Genomic DNA, 19,435 nt, shown 5'->3' with positions numbered 1-19,435 from the left:
AATGCGTAGGGAGAAATGGGAACTAAGATCACACAGGAAAAGGAAGAAAATGAAAAGGGAGCTTAAAACCCCCAGAAAGTAAAAGGAAAAAGAACTTACAAAGAAAGAGCCCACAGAGGTAAGAGAAGGAAAACCAGAAACAGAACTGTACCATAAAAATCATAGTAAGAAGCCTTTACAAACAGGATCCTGGTGTCTAGCACAGGGATGGCACACTGTAGGCCACTGAAAAGTGTCCAATGAATTTAAAGACAAGAAAGTGACTAGTAACATTGGAAAGTTAATTGTCAGTGGAGTGGAAATAGAAACGAGTGACTCCAACATCAATTCACTGCCACATCATACCTTCCAATAACTTTCACATCTGTTATCCCTTTATTTTGTTCTCCTATGCCACCACTCTAGTTCATACTTTTACTAGTTCTTGACAGATCTTTGGCAGTGGCTCCTATAACTACTTTTGTATGAAATTTCTCTTACAGAGCTCCTTCTTCTACCCATATAAAACAAACAATATATAATAGATCTTATGCACAACTGCCAGAGTACTATGCTAAGGTACTGCAAGAGCAAATAAACCCTAGCTCAAAAACGCAGTGGATCTCTTCTGCCCTCAAACCCAAATCCTTTAGTACAATATTCACAACCTTCCCTTATTTGGCCCAAATACATTATGTCCAGCTATACTACTTACAATTCAAACACCGGACTTTATAAAAATTGCAGAACCCTTCTCAAACAGATTTAAATAAGGAGTGAAAATTTAAGTTACGGAGATGTAGGTAAGAGTCATTTCTTTTGTTGAAAAAAGGGACAAATCCAGGGCTCTGTTTATTCTACCAAAATTAACAAACATCTGAGAGAGTAAACTATCATAAAATACACTCTTTGCTGTGTTGTGGTATGAAACACATGGATTATACAAGCGGGGGTAAGCCAAAGATTTTCTCTTGAAAGTTTCCACCATCTAACAATTTTTTAGAAGTAGTCCATTGGATCCTAGTTGGAAGACAGTAGTTTGTACACACTGCACAAAACTAGCAAGTGTCATGCCTTTCCACTTATAACACATGCTTATTAGGAGATACTGTCATTTAAAAACTCAGAGATGTGTTAAAGATGGCTTAACAGATAAAGAGGAATTTGTTATGTACTTCTGGGCATAGCTTAATTCCTTATAACATTCCCATTCCTTTAACTTCGGGTTTTTTTTTGGGGGGGGGCATAGTTTTCTATGACTTTGCACAGTTACACATGTACTTACAATACAGGAAATGATTAACAAATGCTTAGCAAAGATGTTATTATTTTCTAATTTTGTTTCCCTTGGTATTACACATTATAATACATGGCAAACAATTGTAAAGCGATTCTAGTATTGCTAGATTACTGTATCAAAAATAAAATTTAGTTATCACTGGGAACTTAAAAGTTCAGTTACCAGCAAGAATCGACTATCCAAGATATATCTTTTTGGTTTATACAGAAACACCACGAACTCTGTTCTTCTCTAATTAAAATTTCTCAAATACATTTTTCATTCGTACTGCATAAATCTCAAGGTTTGTTTTTTATATTTTGTTTTTTTGGTACTGGGGATCAAACTCGCACTTGCAAGGCAGTGCCGCTGACCTAAATCCCTGGCTCAAGGGTTTTTTAAAATGTTTTTTAACATGTTGGGGTTTTCAGCCACAAATTATTAATACCTAAATATGGTAGAATATCTGTAATGGCTGGAGCTATTATGTTACACCTATAATTCAGTGATTTTTAGAAGCATTTTGGGGGAGTGCTTTACCAAGACAGATAACCAGTTCCTTAAATTCTTGTTAAGTCACAGATTTTGTGGCATTTAGAGGTAGCAAAACAGTTTACATGTGACATACTTGGGGCAGACAACCAAAGTGATTTATTTGCTGTTTCTTTCATTGCAAATTATATATACCAAATCAAGATCAGTGTCTTGATTTATCATTTTACTTGGTAAACTGCAGTGGATGCTAGAGATAACTAATTTCTTAGAATCATTTGTACATCACCTTCCCTAAGTTTTAGTCCACTGCCATCAATTTAAATAAAGCACAGTTAATATGAAATGGCAAATGCTAATCGTAGCTTTGAAATATATTTCATCCATTCTTTTTTTCTTGTGGAGATCAAATACTCTTATCAGATTCTCAAAGGGGTTTATGCCCCCAAGAAAACTTAACTAGTGAACGAGGAAGAATAAATTAAAAGTTTACTGAAGTATACTGGATACTCTTCTTATTTTCATATTTTGGAAGAAGGGCTACCTAACATCAAACACCTTTACACTTCCACCTAACAACTGTAATAAATTTGCTTTCACTAATGATCACTTACGTGATCCTGTAAATGAAAAAATATGCCAACTTAATGTCTTTTTCACTAAAACAAAATTTACTAATCTTAATTTGTTTTAATAATCTGATGTATCATGCAGTGGAATCTACCCTAAAAGACTTTAAAGATAATTACAATGCAAGTTACTACATCACTGCAGTGGTACCTTTAAGTATATAAGGTTTTATTTTTTTAATAAAACAAGCCTTTTAATTTTATAAATTTTAAAATAAATTTTAATGGGGACAAAATTCCAAACTTCACACAATTTGCAAATATGCATTATATCACTCTACAGAAGCATCCCAGTTAATAATCTGATTCTCTAACACTGTTCTAAGCATATTTTCTGAGTTGCAGAACAATGTAGTACAGTATTTAAGAATACTATTATGTCTTGACTAATAGTATTTTCAGTACAGAATTTTCTAGGATTCTGCAGCTTCTACTTTTTACATAGAGACGATACTCAGTTGACTGAAAGGTTCACTCACTCCAAACAAATGCTTTGGGTACTGTAATACATCTTTGGATGTGTATGTATTTTGTCTTTGTATTTATGTCTATGTATTTTGTTTATCTATGGAATTAAAGAAAGAAAACAATCTTTGAGTTTTAATATAACATTTTGCCCGAAAACATTGATGGGTAATAAGTTAAATACATTGAAAATACTGTAAAATTCAGAGAAACTCTCAAAGATCTAATATATCAAACAAACCAATTTGAGAAATTCCTTTTAATTATTGAAATACTTCTCATCACATCAGAGTATTCAGATCCAATAAAACAGTACTAATAAATTATAGGACATTCCTAAAAGATCTTGTATGCCGTAAAAGATCTTATTAGGTACTTAATAAATTAGTTCAGTTGTGCCTTTCCCCATATTTAAAAGCAGCGGAAATGAACAAGTTAAAAGGCATTTTCCCAATCCTGACTGCAAGTCACAAGCTTGATGCTGCTTGAAGCCAGCTGGCACAGAGCCCATTTACAGTAAGTTGTTTACTCCCTGCTTACCAATCCTGTCACAGAGAAAAAATGCCTACAAACATACAGTGTCTTTCAAAATAGATCATCAAAGAAGGGCATATAAGCTTTAATACGTTTTTACAAGTATTTTTTGGTAAGCTGCTGTAAAATATTCCAATCCATTTTACATAACCTCGACATTTTATTAGACATTGTCAACGTGCAATCCTAAACTAAAGTTTTATCAGTGGAAAAAGTGTCCTTTACTCATTTTAAGTAGCTTCTAAATGTAATTTTTAAAGGTCACAATACCTAAAAATGGATTTGAACTTACTTCAGTAGAAGTTCACCTTAGTTGGTCTAAGAAACAGAATATTCAGAGAATAACAGATGAAAGAAAAGTAAAGTGACTCAGATAATACTAGCTTAGGCCCTAGAAATCAGGGTTTGGTGTTTGTACCTTAGATGCCTCTTCTTGCCCTCACTGGCTATTTCAATTCAAGGAAAATCAGGTAATAAACCATTTTTATTTGGACTAAACTTGTCACTAACTATTCCTTAAACTGTTTCCCCAAGGTCACATACATATCACCCAGTATCAGCTGTCACCAAAAAGTTCAAAATGTGTCTTCCATTCAGAGATCAGTGAATGAATGTTAAAATGAGTGACAGACATAGGTCATATCTCAGGCTATCTCATTAATATTAACCTAATCCTAGAATCAACAAAATCAAACATTTTAAACAAATCTCACCCCAAAGGATTTTAAGAATCAAAAGGTTTTTCTTGTTTTTTGAGTAGTGGGGATTGAACCTAGGGTCTCATGCATGGTGGACAAGTGCTCTACTATTGCAGCTAAAAAACTATGTGCTAATCATTTTATTTTTTCAAAGCCCAAAAGCAAGAATATATGCATAAAGCCCCGGGACTAGTTATATAGGTCACGGTTACATAGGTTGTTTGTAAGATCCCACTAGGGTGTATGATTTAAATTAGACTTCAACCAGTAAGTAATAAATATAAAATCAAATTGTCTTTGTTCCAATAATTAATATTCAAAAATGTATCAGCTTCATGGTATTAGAAACTGTAGCTTATAAACAAAATTTCAAAATAAGGCTGAGGCAGCAGTGGTACTTCCTCACTTCCTCAGTCAATTCTTAAGCCAAAGGGCTACAGAAGTATCAACTATTCATTAAATAGGTTGAAAGTTTTATATTTACAGTGTAATGCCAGTGTATTTGCTCTAGAAAAGCAAGTTTGCTTCTCAACACATTGATAAGTAGTTTGCAAGAAGATGCTGCACAAAGAAAATTAAACTTTAGTTTGGTATAATATAATAAGAATTTATTTCTTCTAGCTTCCACTTTCCCTTTCAAACACTTAAAAAAAAACCTTACCTTCCTAGCTTAATAAAGGAACTATTTATATTCCACATACAATTGAGTAACACAGTATAAAAAAAGCTAAAAATGTTGATAAAATAAGTGAAAAATACTGCTAAACAATTTAAAAAGAATTCTGTAATCCTCAGCTTGTAACTGAATTGGCAAAAGGTAATTTAAGCTGGAGTCACAAACTATCAATAGGTGAATGCCATGTTTTCTTTCTCCTCTTTTCCTTTACCTTCCACTCTTTTTACCTTTTATAATTTTGCAGAGTAGTATCTCTAAAATAGCACTTACAATACGCAAAAGAATTATGCTCTACTAATATTTTGGTTGTCTGCACCAGAAAATACAGACTTTCATTATTTCATCATAACTTACCTCTTTTTTTAAGCAGTAGAGCTGCCCCAAGTTCTTAAACTGTTCCTAGTTTTTATCTCATCCTGCTTCTCAACTCTCTTAGCTGTTAGACTTCCAGAACTAAAACTAGTTCTAAAATTTTGAAATTTTAGTTAATAACTAAGTGAAAATCCTGAAATAAACACCAAAAAATTTAAGTGATTATTTTTTTGAATACCTGATCAAGCCCGGTGAAAAGTTCTTTAATCTGAAAACACACAAAATGCCCTGATTTAATTATTGTGTACTACTGAATAAGAAAGTTATGTTCAGTAAAGCGTATCAGGGTACCCTACCACCAGCTGTTCTTCCCATTCCCTACCACCACAATAAATAAAATATGTAAATATTTTCATTCTGTTTCCTTATTCATTCTCTCCAGTGATTTGATGGCATTTCAAAGTAAGGATAAGTCCTCACTGAAGATTGTTTTGTCTTAAGCATATTCAGTGTGATACTCATTAGCTCAGTAATGGAAAAATCTGAACAGAATGAGAAAAAGAATAGGCTCTAAGACATTTTCTACATTAAAAGCATTAGTGTCATTTTGACATGAGTCATAAATACAATAGTATCCTTTGAACATTTTAGCCATTTTAAGCATCTAATATCTGACACTGTTAGATATTTACAAAAATAATTCTTTTTTACCTTTTTATTGGGGCATGTTTATGTTACATAATACTTTTATTGTGGGGAGTTGATACATGTATATAACACACCTTAATTCTTTTATCCCCTCCTTTCTCCCTGAAAAGTATTCTGTAGATCAAGGAATTATGTGTAAATATTTTCAGAAAACTCTGAACACTAGAACCTCAACTCTTCCCTCTAACTTTAATTTAGTCTGATCTGATCCTCTGCCAGAAACAAAATTTTCATTTAAATTTTATGCAATACCTCAGGACAGGTAAAGTTGACATGCTTCTTTTATACATGCAGATTTATAATATCTAGCAAGAAATCAGTGAGATCAATTGACCATTGTGTTATAGATAATACTTTTATCAGGCTTACCATCAAACTTTGTATGTGAAAGTTTGAAAACCACTGCTCTACTTCATCTTCATAAGCAGCTACAAGTTTCATTTCCAAGGCTCTATCAAGTCTTCCTGCACTTATAAAAATCTGAGCTGTAACATTATCTCTCACCAGTTTCTCACAGGAAGTGTCTGTCAATATAGTTTTCTCAGTGTTCCTCACTTATGCCAACTCAAGTTATTCATTAAAAAAGTACAGTATATACAGTATGAAATGTTTTCAGTGAGCCTCTAGGCTAGGTTTTTGTTTATTCTACACCCATTACTGGAACCTTCCAAGGAAGATTTAATCAAATGTGTGAAATCTTGGAAGATTCTATGTATCTTGGAACCTTCCTCGACCATCTTTCGGCAAAAGCATTCTCCTCTCATTTCCCCAAGTACTCAATGACTTCTGCCGCTCATTAATATTGAAGTATCCACTTTTTTAAACAGATTGTTTATGTGATGAGGAGACAGTATATATTCATAATTGCTAACAGAAATACACTAAAAAGTAATTGTTTTTTTCAGTTTGGATTAAAAAAACGCTTGTTTATACTGAAAAATTTCAGAAATGAACATTTGAGACCTATGTACTAAACTGTAAAAGCATGTATGAAGGCATACAGTTTAACTGGTATTTGTGGTTTCAGCTTACCCTGCTGAGTAATTCAAAACAAAAAAGCTAAAGTTTAGCACACAGAAAAGCTACTAGATTGTAAAGAAAAGCCACATTTTTCACAAAAAGATTATCTAACATGTTTTTCATAGCATGAGCTTCTATTGGCTTGTGTACAATCCAGTTTTACAGTATGTTTAAATTCTTTCTCTACAGCTTTGTGTACTATCAAGCTATTTAAAAAAATCTTTAAAGATGTCTGCCTTGTTTCAGAAAGGCTTTGGCAACATTAAAGAAAAATAACTTTTCAAGGTTAGCTATTACCATTTACACAGGAATAAATTACTGAATTATTGGCATTTAGAAGCACAAAATATTCAGTATAGAACATGTCACGATAGATTATGTTAGGCCATACATAGTAATGAATTCAAGAAGACTCAAATCATATCTAACTAACATTTTATTTTTTAGTCACAGTCATATGAAATTAGAAATGGAGGAGGAAAGGGCTGGGGATGTAGCTCAGTGGCACTGTGCCTGCCTGGCAAGCACAAGGTCCTGAGTTTGATTCCGGGTACCTAAATAAATAAATAAATAAATAAATAAATAAATAAGGGATCTGGGAAAATTCATAAATACATGAAAATAAACAGTGTGCTCTTGAACAACAAATGGGCCAAAGAAGAAATCAAACAAATGAAAAAATATCGTTAGAAAAATGACAGATGTACAACATAGTTCTAATAGAAATTTTATAGTAAAAAATGCCTACATTAAAGAAGATGTAAGCAACCTAGCTTTATACTTCAGGGAACTAGAAAAGAAATAATAAACTGAAGCCAAAGTGACAGGAAGAAAAGAAATAATAACAGAACAAAAATAAAATCCTTAGGACAGAAAATCTATGGAGTAGGAAGCATAAGTAAAAGCAAGAGTTGGTTCTTTGGAGAGGGGAGAACAAAGACAAAACTGACAAAAAACCTAAGATAAACTAAGAAAAAAAAAACCCAAACAAATATACAAATAAAATGGAGACATTCCAACATGTCAGAAACAAAAAAGATCTTGAAGGACTACTATGAACAATGTTATTCCAACAAATTGCATAATACAGGAAAAATAAATGCCTAGAAAAATATTAACTACAAGATTGAATCAGGAAGAAAGAGAGCTTGAACAGATCATGTCAAAGAGCTTGATGAAGGTATTAAAACCCTTCCAACACAAAAAGCCAAGGAACAGATGGCTTCAAGGCTAAATTCTACCAAACACTCAAATTATTATTATTACTAATGTTTCTTAAAATTTTCTAAGGCAGCAGAAATACTTCCAAACATGTTTTACAAGTCCAAGATCACCTTGATTCCAAAGCCACATAGATAGATACATTTCTAAAACAAAAATTAAAGGTTAGCTATTAGCTAGAATCTAATCAACATTATTGCAAAAATCTTGAATAAAATACTAGCAAAGCAAATAAAAAACAAATCAAAAAGATCATTCAGTATGACCAAATGGAATGTATCCCTAGAATTCAAGGCTGGTTTAACATATGCAAATTAATCAAATACACCCAGCCAGAAACTCTAAATTCTTATCACTAGTATTAATACTCTGTCTACTTTCCATTAATTTCTCTAAAATAGCAAAATCACAACACAAGAAGTAACATTTGAAATAATTTTACAATTCCTTTCTTCAAAGGAAAGCTTCTCTGGAAACAGGTCTGTCATAAATGGTACATTAATTTTTCTGTATTTGCCCTAGACTCTCCTGAGCGCCCACTTAGTTTTGTTTTGTGGTACTGGAGAATGAACCAGGGAATGCTTGGTTAAATCCCCAATCCTTGCCCTCTACAGTTCTTGATGGTTCTTTGGGGCAGTTGGGAAAACACTGTAATCAATTGCTCAAACTCTATCACACAGAAAAAGATGGCATAATTATTAAACCTGTTGGCTTGGTGGCAGTACCACCATGTATTAGTGGCTTTAAATGTGGATCAGTTGTTATAATAAAATTTTTGCATTTCCATGAAAAAAATTGAACAAGGTTATCAATATATAATTTGTAACAATCATAACTTCTCCATAAGAAGCTCATTTGTTCCAAAGTAGAACTTGAAACAACTGAGGACCATCAGTGTTAAATGTGTAGGAATCATCAAATTCTAAAGTTAAGACAAGTGGCAAAATATCTTGAAAGAGCTCTAATACTGGATTTGGGCCAGTCTGAATTCATTTCCCAAACCAAAGGACAATAAAAGTATTTTTAATTATTCAGACTTGAGAGAGACCAGAATTTGGATTTTACAAAGTGCTTTTAAGACAAGTATGACAACAATGTCAACAAAATTAGAGTAAGGAACTCTAGCTTCTGCCCGTCCATAAAAACAAAGAAAAAAAGTGAATGCTTTCAGACTTTTTCAGAACCCAGTTGAAAACTAAGACTTGAAGCAACCCAGAAATGCTTATTCAACAACCCCCCCCAAAAAAAACCAAAAAAACCCCCAACAACCCCCACCAAAAAAAACACACATCTAGCTGATTCTTGGTAAGAAAGGTAAACTACATGACATTTTAATTTACCTAGTCTGAACTGATCCCAGTGTAGCAGTAGCCATGAAAATAACAACTCACATTCCTGATATGGAACGCAATAGAATGGTCCTCATTCACAAAGAATTATTTATTTTAACCTGTCTAGTGGCTGTATGGAAGACCACCTCAAAAGTATTGTCTTTATTTCTGCTTAATTTACAACTGACTAGTGCTAAAGTGCTATACTTGGAGAAGGATGGTGTGGAAAGCATCTATGCTAGTATCTTAGTTTTCTGTTGACTGAAGTGATGGTCAACAGTGCTTACAAAAAACAAACTAGCTAAAAAACTTAAAAGGAAAAACTAGGGAGTCCCATAAGGGCTCTGAAAAGGTCTGACATATTCTCAGAAATCTAGAAGGCCATACACATGAGTAGGGAAACTCATACATAAGTACACAAGCTCAGGAAAGACTTGAGTAAGCCCAACACTCTCACTGCCTATTGACCTTGAAGCTATATAGAAGCTGTACGTAAAGACTAAAGTAAGGTTTAAAACTCCACTGGTGATAGTGGAAAGTTACCCTTAACTACTCACACAGAGCCCCTGGACAAACACTGGAAGACAGTTTTCTTCTAGGCATTTGATAAAAGTTCTGTTCAATGGTTAAATGACCACTAAGCTAACAGAATGGAGACTTCAGAGTGTTCACAATGGGAAAATATAAAATTTACAGAATTAGCTTAAAAAAGGTCACTGAACTATGTCTTGAATACTTAGTACCAACAGATAATGAGTAAAGAAGAGAGTCACTTTGGAGTTTCCACACTATAATACACACTGAATATAATTTATCTGAAATGCTTGGGAAGTGTTTAGGTTATCAAAGTTTTTTGTCTTTTTTTAAATTTTGGAGTATATACATAGACTTTAATGGTTGAGTATCCTTAATACAGAAATCCAGAATTTGAAATTATCATGTTGGCATCCAAAAAGTTTCGGATTTTGAATTTCAGATATTTGGGTTAGGGGTGCTTAATCTGTATTCAAACTGTCCAGTTTTCAATAAAAAAATACACAATTATGCAAAGAAAAAAGTACAGCTCATGCACAGGAAAAGTAAGCAACAGAAACTGTTCCTCAGAAAAACATTGTACTTTCTAAACATTTAAAATTAAATTTTAAAACGTCTTTTAAATATGTTAAGTGACATAAAGGAAACTATGTCTAAAGAACTAAAGTATAGAATCAGTGTCTCATTAAATTGACATCATGAATATATAGAAATTACAAAAGTGAACCAAACAAACTTTGGAGGAGAAGAATACAAAAACAAATGAAGAATTCACTAGGGTGGCTGAAGAGCAATGTCAACCAGTGGGACAGAATCGGTGAATCTGAAGACAGGTGAATTGAAATTGTCCAGTGAAGGAACTGAGAGGTAAAATGCCGGCCAGAGGTGGGGTGATCAACGTGAGGACTGAAGACTCCCAGAGACTTACCGCACACCGTGTCTGTCAACACAGAGTCAGAGCGACACAACAGGGAAAGGGCAGGATGGCTGTTAATGCCCAAAAAAGGCCAGATTTGATGAAAAATATGCAAGAATCCCCAAAAACTCCAAACAGAATAGATTCTACGAGGCACATCTAGATACATGATAATAATACTAACAAAATCTAAATGCAATTTCGAAAGCAGTGAGGGAAGCAACTTATTCTTACAAGTAATCCTCTAAAGCTTATCAGCTGATTTTTAAAATCAGAAACCATCAGAGAAAACAGGAAGATAGGGCCAGGGATTTAGCTCAGTGGTTCCACCACCTGCCTTGCAAACACAAGAACCTGAGTTCAATCCCTGGTATATATATTAAAAAAAAAAAAAAAAAAAGAATTCTGTATTCACTAATGCTGGCCTTCAAAAACTGAGAATTAGCATATTCACAGATATCAAAAACTGCAAGTTTGTCACTAGCAGACCTGCCCCTCAAATGTTAGAATCTTTCAGGCCAATATGAAAAGACCAGACAATAACTACTTCACATAAAATAAAGAAAACTAGCAAAAAGTAACTACTGTTTGCTGATTCAAACACAACGGTATAAAAATCAATTAAAATCCATGTTGACAGGTACCCAGTGTAAAGGAAAAGGGGGAGAGACAGGTGAAAATATTGTTCATTACTGAAATAAAGTTGGTATTAATGCAAAGTAGATTGTTATAAATTAAGAGGTTAATGTCTTGTCTCGAGCAATTAAAAACAAAATGAATTACAGAAATGACAATTAAAATTGTTACTCTAGAAAATAGGTATTTAATACAAAGAAGGGTATAATGGAAGAATTTAGGAACAAAAGGATTTGACAAGGAAATAGTAAAATATCAGAAATCCTTATTGATAATTACATTAATTGATGATGGTGGTAGAGAGTAGCAGGCAGACACTCAGATTCAAAGACAAATAGAGGTAAAGTAAAATAATGGAAATACATTTCATGGAGATAGTACACAGAAGAGAGCTGGAGAGACTGTACTGACATGAGACAAAATAGATAAAAGTTGGTTTGAGAGATGAAAGTATAACAAAAAATGGGTCAATTCATCAAGATTATAAACTTATTTTCACCTAAAAAGAGAGCACCAAAATACTTGAAGTAAACAGTGACAAACAAATTAACAATATTAGAGACTTTAATACCCCACTTTTAAGAAACAGAATGAATAAACAAAACTATCAGGAAAACAGACTCAAACATCACCATACCAGCTAGACCTAAGAGATATCAAATACTCCACCCAACAAAAGCAGAATATACATTTTTCTCATGTGCACTTAGAACTCTAGAATAGACAATACATTAGGGCATAAAACAAAGGTTAAAAGACTAAAATCAAATGGGTTTACTAATGAATTTTACCAAATACCTGAAGGCAAGTTATCAATAAGCAAGTTATCAATAAACCTTAAACTCTTCTAAAGAACAGAAGAAATACTTTCTAACTCAATCTATGAAGCCAATGCTATTCTGATATCAAAGCCAGCTAAAAATACCACAATTAAATTACAGAACAATGTCCCTTATGAATATTTATTTTTTTTCCAGCTTTAATTGAGTTTATTGGTACATTTTAGGGATACAGTACAGTTACATTCATTGTTGGGATCTTGTACCTCTACATGACAAGTCTTGATTCTCATTTTTTCCCCTTACCTCTGCCCTCCCTTCACCCCCTCCTCCCCCCTTATGAATATAAATGCACAATCTTCAACAAAATACTGGCAAGGTGAATACAGGAGCAAATTAAAAGGATTATAAAGCATGACCAAATGGGATTAAACCCCAAAACACAGGGTTGGCTCAATATCTGTAAGTCAGTTGATGTGATAAACCTATCACAAATGCAGAAGACATCTAACAAAATCTCATACCCTTTCAGGATCATACACTCACTCACTCTCTCAACAAGGCAGAAGCAGAAGGAAACATTCAATATTTTGATAAAGGGCATCTATGAAAACCCCACAGCTGACAACATATTTAAATTGAAAGCTTTACCCCTAAGATCAAGGCCCACAGTTATCTGTTGTTACCATTACTATTCAAAACCGTATTGGGGGCTCTAACTAAGGTAGTTAGATAAGAAATGAAAAAGGTGTCCAGTCTGTAAAGGAAGAGGTAAAACTATATTTGCAGATTACATGATCTCATATTTAGAAACCCTAAAGAATCCAACCAAAAAGCCAAACAAGCCAACAAACCCACTCCTATTAGTAAGTTCTGCAAGGTTGACAGATACAAAGTTGACACACACACACAAAAACTGTATTACTATATAGTAGCAATATCTTAAGATGAAAGTAAAAATGAATTTATGATAGCATCAAAAAGCAAACATATTTTTAAAAGAATTGAAACCAGACTATGAAACTTTGTTAAACGTAATTAAGTATCTACAGAAATGCAAAGATATCTGGTGTGCATGAGCTGGAAGACATCACAGTATTCCCCATACTGACGTACAGGTCAATTCAAGAATTTCAAGTGCCTTTTTCCTCCATAAATGGACAAGCTGATCCTAAAATTCATATAGCTTTACAAATAACACAAACTAGGCAAAACAATTTTGAAAAAGAATAGTTGGGAGGATTCACATTTCCAGAATTTAGTACAAAGAAATAGTAATTAAAATAATAGGGTACTGACAGAAGATCAGACATAGAGATCAACAGAAGAGAATTTAGAGTCCAGAAATGAACTCACGCATTTAGGATCAATTCAGTTCTGTAAGTCATATCAAGACCATGCACTAGGGAATGAGTAATATTTTAAACATATAGTACTGGGCCAACTAGCTATCCCAGTGTAAAAGGATAAAGTTAAATCCCTATTTCACACTCAAGTGCAACAGGACCCAAGCATAAGACTTAAAACCATCTTAGAAGGAAACGTAAGTGAAATTTTGAAGGATCTTTGATGAGGCATTGTTTTGAAGATATAACATCAAAAGGACAACCAATCAAACTTTAAAAAGAAATGAAACTATACCAAAATTAAAAATTTTTTGTGAGTCAAATAAAACTATCAAAAAAGTGAATTCACAACTTTCTAAATGGGAGAAACTGTCTGAAAATCATGTCTATAGGGGTCTAGAATGAATACACACAGAAACACATTTTACAAATATCAAAAGAAAAACCACCTAATTTTTAAAAATGAGCAGAAGATCTGAATTGCTGTTTCTCTAAAAAAGATATGTAAGTAGTCAAGAAGCATGAGAGAAAATGCTCAACATCATTACAGTTTTAGGGAATTCAAATAAAAAAATACAATGAAATATCCACTAGAATAACTACAATGAAGAACAGAATAACAAGTGCAGGCAAAAGTGGAGGAACAGAGAGTCATGTATTGCTAGAAGGACTATAAAATGGTACAGTCACTGTAAAAAACAGTTAACATATGATCTAGTATCCTGGGTATCTATGCAAGACAAAACCTATGTCCACACAGTTCTACATGAATATTTGCAACAGCTTTATTTATAATAGTGAGGAAAATGTAATTGTCCATTTGCTGAGTAATACATAAATGAAATGTGGTCGAACTACATAATGGAATACTGTATAACAGTACAAAAATCCATAAACATAAAAAGAAGCATTGCATGAAATGACATGGATGAACCTTGGAAATACTCTTAAGAAGCCGGGCACCACAGGCCATGTACATGTATGACTTCCACTTACATGAAATGTCCAGAATAGACATATCCATAAAGAAAGATCCTCAATTGTCAGAGATGTTGCTAAACACAATGCTCAGAACAGCCCCCACCACAGTGGTCTAGCATGAAGCAATTGCCAAAACACCTACATATCAGAATAGCTTCATGACAGATGCAGAAGCACAAAACTTCTCACTTGGAAGCTTTTACTGACTCAAGACTACCATAAAATAGCAATGAAAGAAAAGGAAAAATAATCTGAAGCTTAAAAAAGGTGAAATTGTCTATATAAAATAAATTATCAGCAACTTCTACATGGTTAGAACTTAGTATCTGAGAGTGAAATCTCAAAATCAATTCAGGATAAAGCTTTTAAAATTCACCTTCCAAATATTCATAAACTATTGAGCACACCCAAATGAAAAGTCAAGTATAAGGAATGGAAGATTCTTAATAAAAGTATAGAAACAAAAGTTCTGAGTTCACTGAAAATTACATTGAGTCCTTAATTGGCCATAGAACAGGAAATATTTTTTAGTTTATATATCACTCTTTAAAAATAAAATTTGCTTTTTTCTATTATGTTTATTGTCTATTATATGGGCACTTGAGATTACCAAATTAGTACTATCATAATTATTGGACTGAAAAGCATTTTTCTTAAAAGAAAACTCAAGAACTTTGAAAATTCCTTTAATTTTCAATTTCCATATTTTTAGTGAATATGTGCTTTTGCTTTTGGCTTATAACATGCATATTTTTTCTACACCCTTTAGGATTGAACTAGAAGTCATTTAGGCCTCTTCATGGTTCATACCATTCTTTTTTGGTACAGGGGATCAAACTCGGGTCCTTGTGCTTGCAAGGCAGGCAGTGGCATACCAGTCTTTTTTAATTGCTCTAGTTTTCAGTCCTACCTAGGATATAACAATGTTCATAAGCCAGAAGATCATGCTTCTTGTCGGACATTACACATTGTAGGGACTGCAGCTTGTACACTCAGGAGACAGAAAAGTACCAAGGAGAGCACTGGGCTTGGCAAGAGCCTTGAAGTTACACCCAATCTCTGTCACTTACCAGAAGAGTGTCTTTTGTTAACTTGTTTCACTTATCTTTTAGTGTTATCATTAAAAAGGGATCACAAATGAGAGCATTTTATAAACTGTAAGTTCTGTGTGACCAGAAATTAACATTATTGATGCCACTGTTGCTATCATTTTTTTCTTAAATAATTGCTTACACAGTGGACCCTCAAGTTATGACCAACCTGACATAGGAACAACTTGGGCTAATTAGGTTAATGTAATATTCATCTACCTCTTGTTATCTATAGTGTGTACTGAGGTAAACACCTAGATCTTAGCTGTACTGATTTACAACCAACTTGAGTCCCTTGGGAAGCAACTGAGTTCCTATGACAAATACGGGTGGAGATAGGCAAGAAAAAAACATCTATTTTTCTTTGTGCATACTAGGAAGAGCTTTCTATCAGTAGTTAAATTCATGACACTAGTCTTGACTAATTCACTATCTGTGACTTATAGTAAATAAGTATCAGGGCTTAGAAAAGGTACAGTGGGGGACTGGAAATGAAGAATGGAGGAAGGAGAAAAAAACACCAACGTAGTTGTTACTCTATGGAAAACATGGTACGATTCTTGTGCATGCGAAAGTTTGATCTGAGTTACATCTGGAGGGCTCTTTTGATTCAATGTATCTAGCTTTCTACTAATACCTGAAATCCCATCATTATGATGGCATTCTTTTCTTAAGGTGTATCATCTGTTAAAATGGAAATAGCTCTCAATATCCAACTGTTAACTTTCGCTGATTGAATATAAATTCATTGGCCACCAAAATGAAGATTTATGGAGGATACCATATCCTTCATTTTGGCAAGAGGAGAGGGTGCCAAAAAAAAAAAGGGTTATGATTCAAATATGGTGTACTTTGTATTTTGCTTTGGGCTACCCTTAGGACAACATCTGTGGAACTTTGTGTCCAGGATGAGATCTGACACATGGGACATGTTAATTTGCATAAGGAACAACCATCTAACTATGCATTGTCCCTTCTCCCACACTAGCTTTACTGTTCTGTGACCTTCTGGTACACTTTTCAGTACCTGCTTCCTTTAACTGTTTCTCAATTATGTCACATATCTGCATCATGGCTCCTTAGGCTGGTGTCACTTCCTTAGGGATAAGGAAGAACACGATCTCTTCCCACGTGTGTTGATGCATGCCTGTAACCCCCGTATTCTGGGGGGCTGAAGCAAGAAGATCACAGCCTGGATAACTTAGCAAGACCCAGTCTCAAAATAAACAAAGATAAAAGGAAGGAAGGGAAGGAAGGAAGGGAGAGAGGGAGGGAGACAGAGAAGGAGAGAGGGAAGGAGGGAGGGAGGGAAGAAAGGCGTGAAGATCCTCTGTTCAATCCCCAGTACCACACACACACAAAAGATTCTTTTCTACCCCTCAGCACCTATGCAATGCTGAATATATAGAAAGATCGTCAGTGACATACTCTTTGATACACCCTATTATTAGTAGGTAATAGGAGATCCTTTTACTGCATTTTCTTTATGACCCTTTGTTTCTGAGTGCTTAACCCTACTTGCTTTTCAAGTTTTTTCTTCTTTGAAATTAACTACTCTTCCCAAATTAAGAGTCTTTTGACACCAGTCAACTTTTGTGGGTTTTACACAAATGTATTGACATGAAAATACCTTGAATGTTTTAGGAAAATATCCTTGGTTTCCAAATGTATGGCGAAGTGGAATTTTCCCTTGATTTATGGTTGAAAATGGTCTTTGTAAAGAATGAAATTGAAAATACTGATTAAAAAAGCAAAGACCAAAATCTTTAAAAGCCAATATTGTCTAAATTTATTTTACTCATTCTCATTGAGTTTATTGGTACTTTTAAGATATATAGTACACTTACATTCATCATTGTAGCCTAAATTAAAAAAAAAAAAAAACTAAGGTTTTCTATACCAAATATTGCTGGTTAACCACTCTAAAACATTTTATTTTTCATTAATAAAAAAGCTATACCCAAACTTTCTTTTTCTTAAAATAATGTGTATTATACATAGAATAGAAGAAAATGTAGTATATATACACAATGGAGTACTGCTCAGCCATAAAGAAGGATAGTTTTGATTCGACTGTATACGGTACACCGTGAGTCCACAATGCCAAGTGCGATAAATCAGATAGAGACGGCTAAATGTCGTACGGTTTCTCTAATATGAGATCAAAAACATAAACAAAGTAAAAGACTGTAGAAAACGGAGGTCGACTCAGGAGATGACAGCGGGAACTGGGTAAGGAAGGAGAGAGGAAGGTGGGGGTGAGGGTTTTGGCTAGAGGAGTAAAAATGATCAAGATGTGATATGTGTATGTACCAATTCCCTCAAATGAATAAAGTATTATGTGTTACCAATAGATACTAATAACAAAGAAAGCAAAGTCCTTTTAATCTGTGGATTTACTTCATACTAAGTTGGAGAGAACGATCCCCTCCCTTTTCTTTATTTTGGTAGTACTGGGAACTGAACCCCGGGCCTCACATATTCTAGGCTGGCCTCAGAAGTGTCATCCTCCTCCCTCAGGCCCAAGTATCTGGAAATACAAAACAACAACAGCAAAACCTTTAAGTAGAACCTTAGTATTAAAATAAAACTTTCAAATAGACATAGCAGAAACAACGAACTTATTTCTCATAACCCAAAACTTTGTCAAAATAGGAAAGGTGTCTCTTCTTCAGTTATTCTAACTTAACCTCAAATTCAAGAGTTTGAAGTTGCTGATGAGCGACTGAGTAGAGAAACTTATGTGATGGGGTAATTGGGGACTATAATGAAACGAGCCAGAAGGGAAGCATTTTACAAAACATTTATCACATATGTATTTTTCAGTTTCTCTTCAAAATTATAGCCAAAGCATCAATCTGATGGTTAAAGTTATAGTTACTATGAAGTTATCATTACCTAATCATAATTACTTAGTTTAAAAAGTTCAAATTGTAATAAAGCCAGTTTGAGAACTATCAATTAATGAAAAAAATTTATTAGGATGGTATGGCATGATTTTCAGGCAGGAAACTAACATTAAGGAGCCATCTAACCTGAAACCAAGTCACTTAAAGGAAGAGCTACCATTTCATGAATGTTTTATAAGTACAAGACACTGCATTGCATGCTTTAAAGGTACATCTAATTGTGCCCATTTTAAAAGAGAAGACACTGAGGGTTCATAGGGTTCTAAGTTTGGTCATGCTTACACAGATGTTCAAGAGTCAGATTCATATTCAGAAAATCTGACTGCAGAGACCTAATTCTTATTCAAAATCTAAGACTAATTGTATTGTGTCTTACTTCACTCATATGAAAAGTTAGGATTAGGTATCAAGAACAGCTTCAATTGGAATTCTGTGACGCTATGACAATGATGGTGTTTATTCCTAAGTGGTTTGTCACAGGTTACTCAGATGAGAACTGATACCTTCCCCTAAAAAGTAATGTCCCTAGGATATATGGTAATGTTAATCATTGTATCTACTCCTTTCCTTCTGCACACAAATACAAAAATAGTGAGGGTAGTTTGAGAAGCCTCCTGCCCATAAGCACTCACCTTTGATCACTTTGCCAGCTCCCAGCAAAGGTCTGGTGCCCTTGGACTTTCTCTGTAATTCCTGGCAGAGTATGCACTAGGTAAATGTTGAACAGATAAATATTCCACAGCCTCTGTAGGAGAGACTGAAACTGGATACCATTTTTCAAAAATGGATGTTCTAAATATATCTATAGACCAACCATAAGCTCCACAATGGTCTTGTTAACTGCTGAATCCTTTAGTGCTTGAATTGTACCCTGCATAAACTAACTACTCGATACAAAT

At 34.0% G+C, this 19,435-nt stretch overlaps 1 protein-coding gene across 5 annotated transcripts in view; it reads right to left on the bottom strand.

Annotated features, from left to right (window-relative positions):
- The window catches only part of Nr3c1 (nuclear receptor subfamily 3 group C member 1), an 82,724-nt gene that overhangs the window by 44,248 nt on the left and 19,041 nt on the right, over positions 1–19,435 (bottom strand). The window lies entirely within an intron of this gene.

Source organism: Fukomys damarensis, unplaced genomic scaffold (assembly GCF_012274545.1).
Source record: "Fukomys damarensis isolate Sample0158 unplaced genomic scaffold, DMR_v1.0_HiC HiC_scaffold_3, whole genome shotgun sequence".
Classification (NCBI taxonomy): Eukaryota; Metazoa; Chordata; class Mammalia; order Rodentia; family Bathyergidae; genus Fukomys; species Fukomys damarensis.
This window is presented reverse-complemented; position numbering and strand designations above follow the sequence as displayed.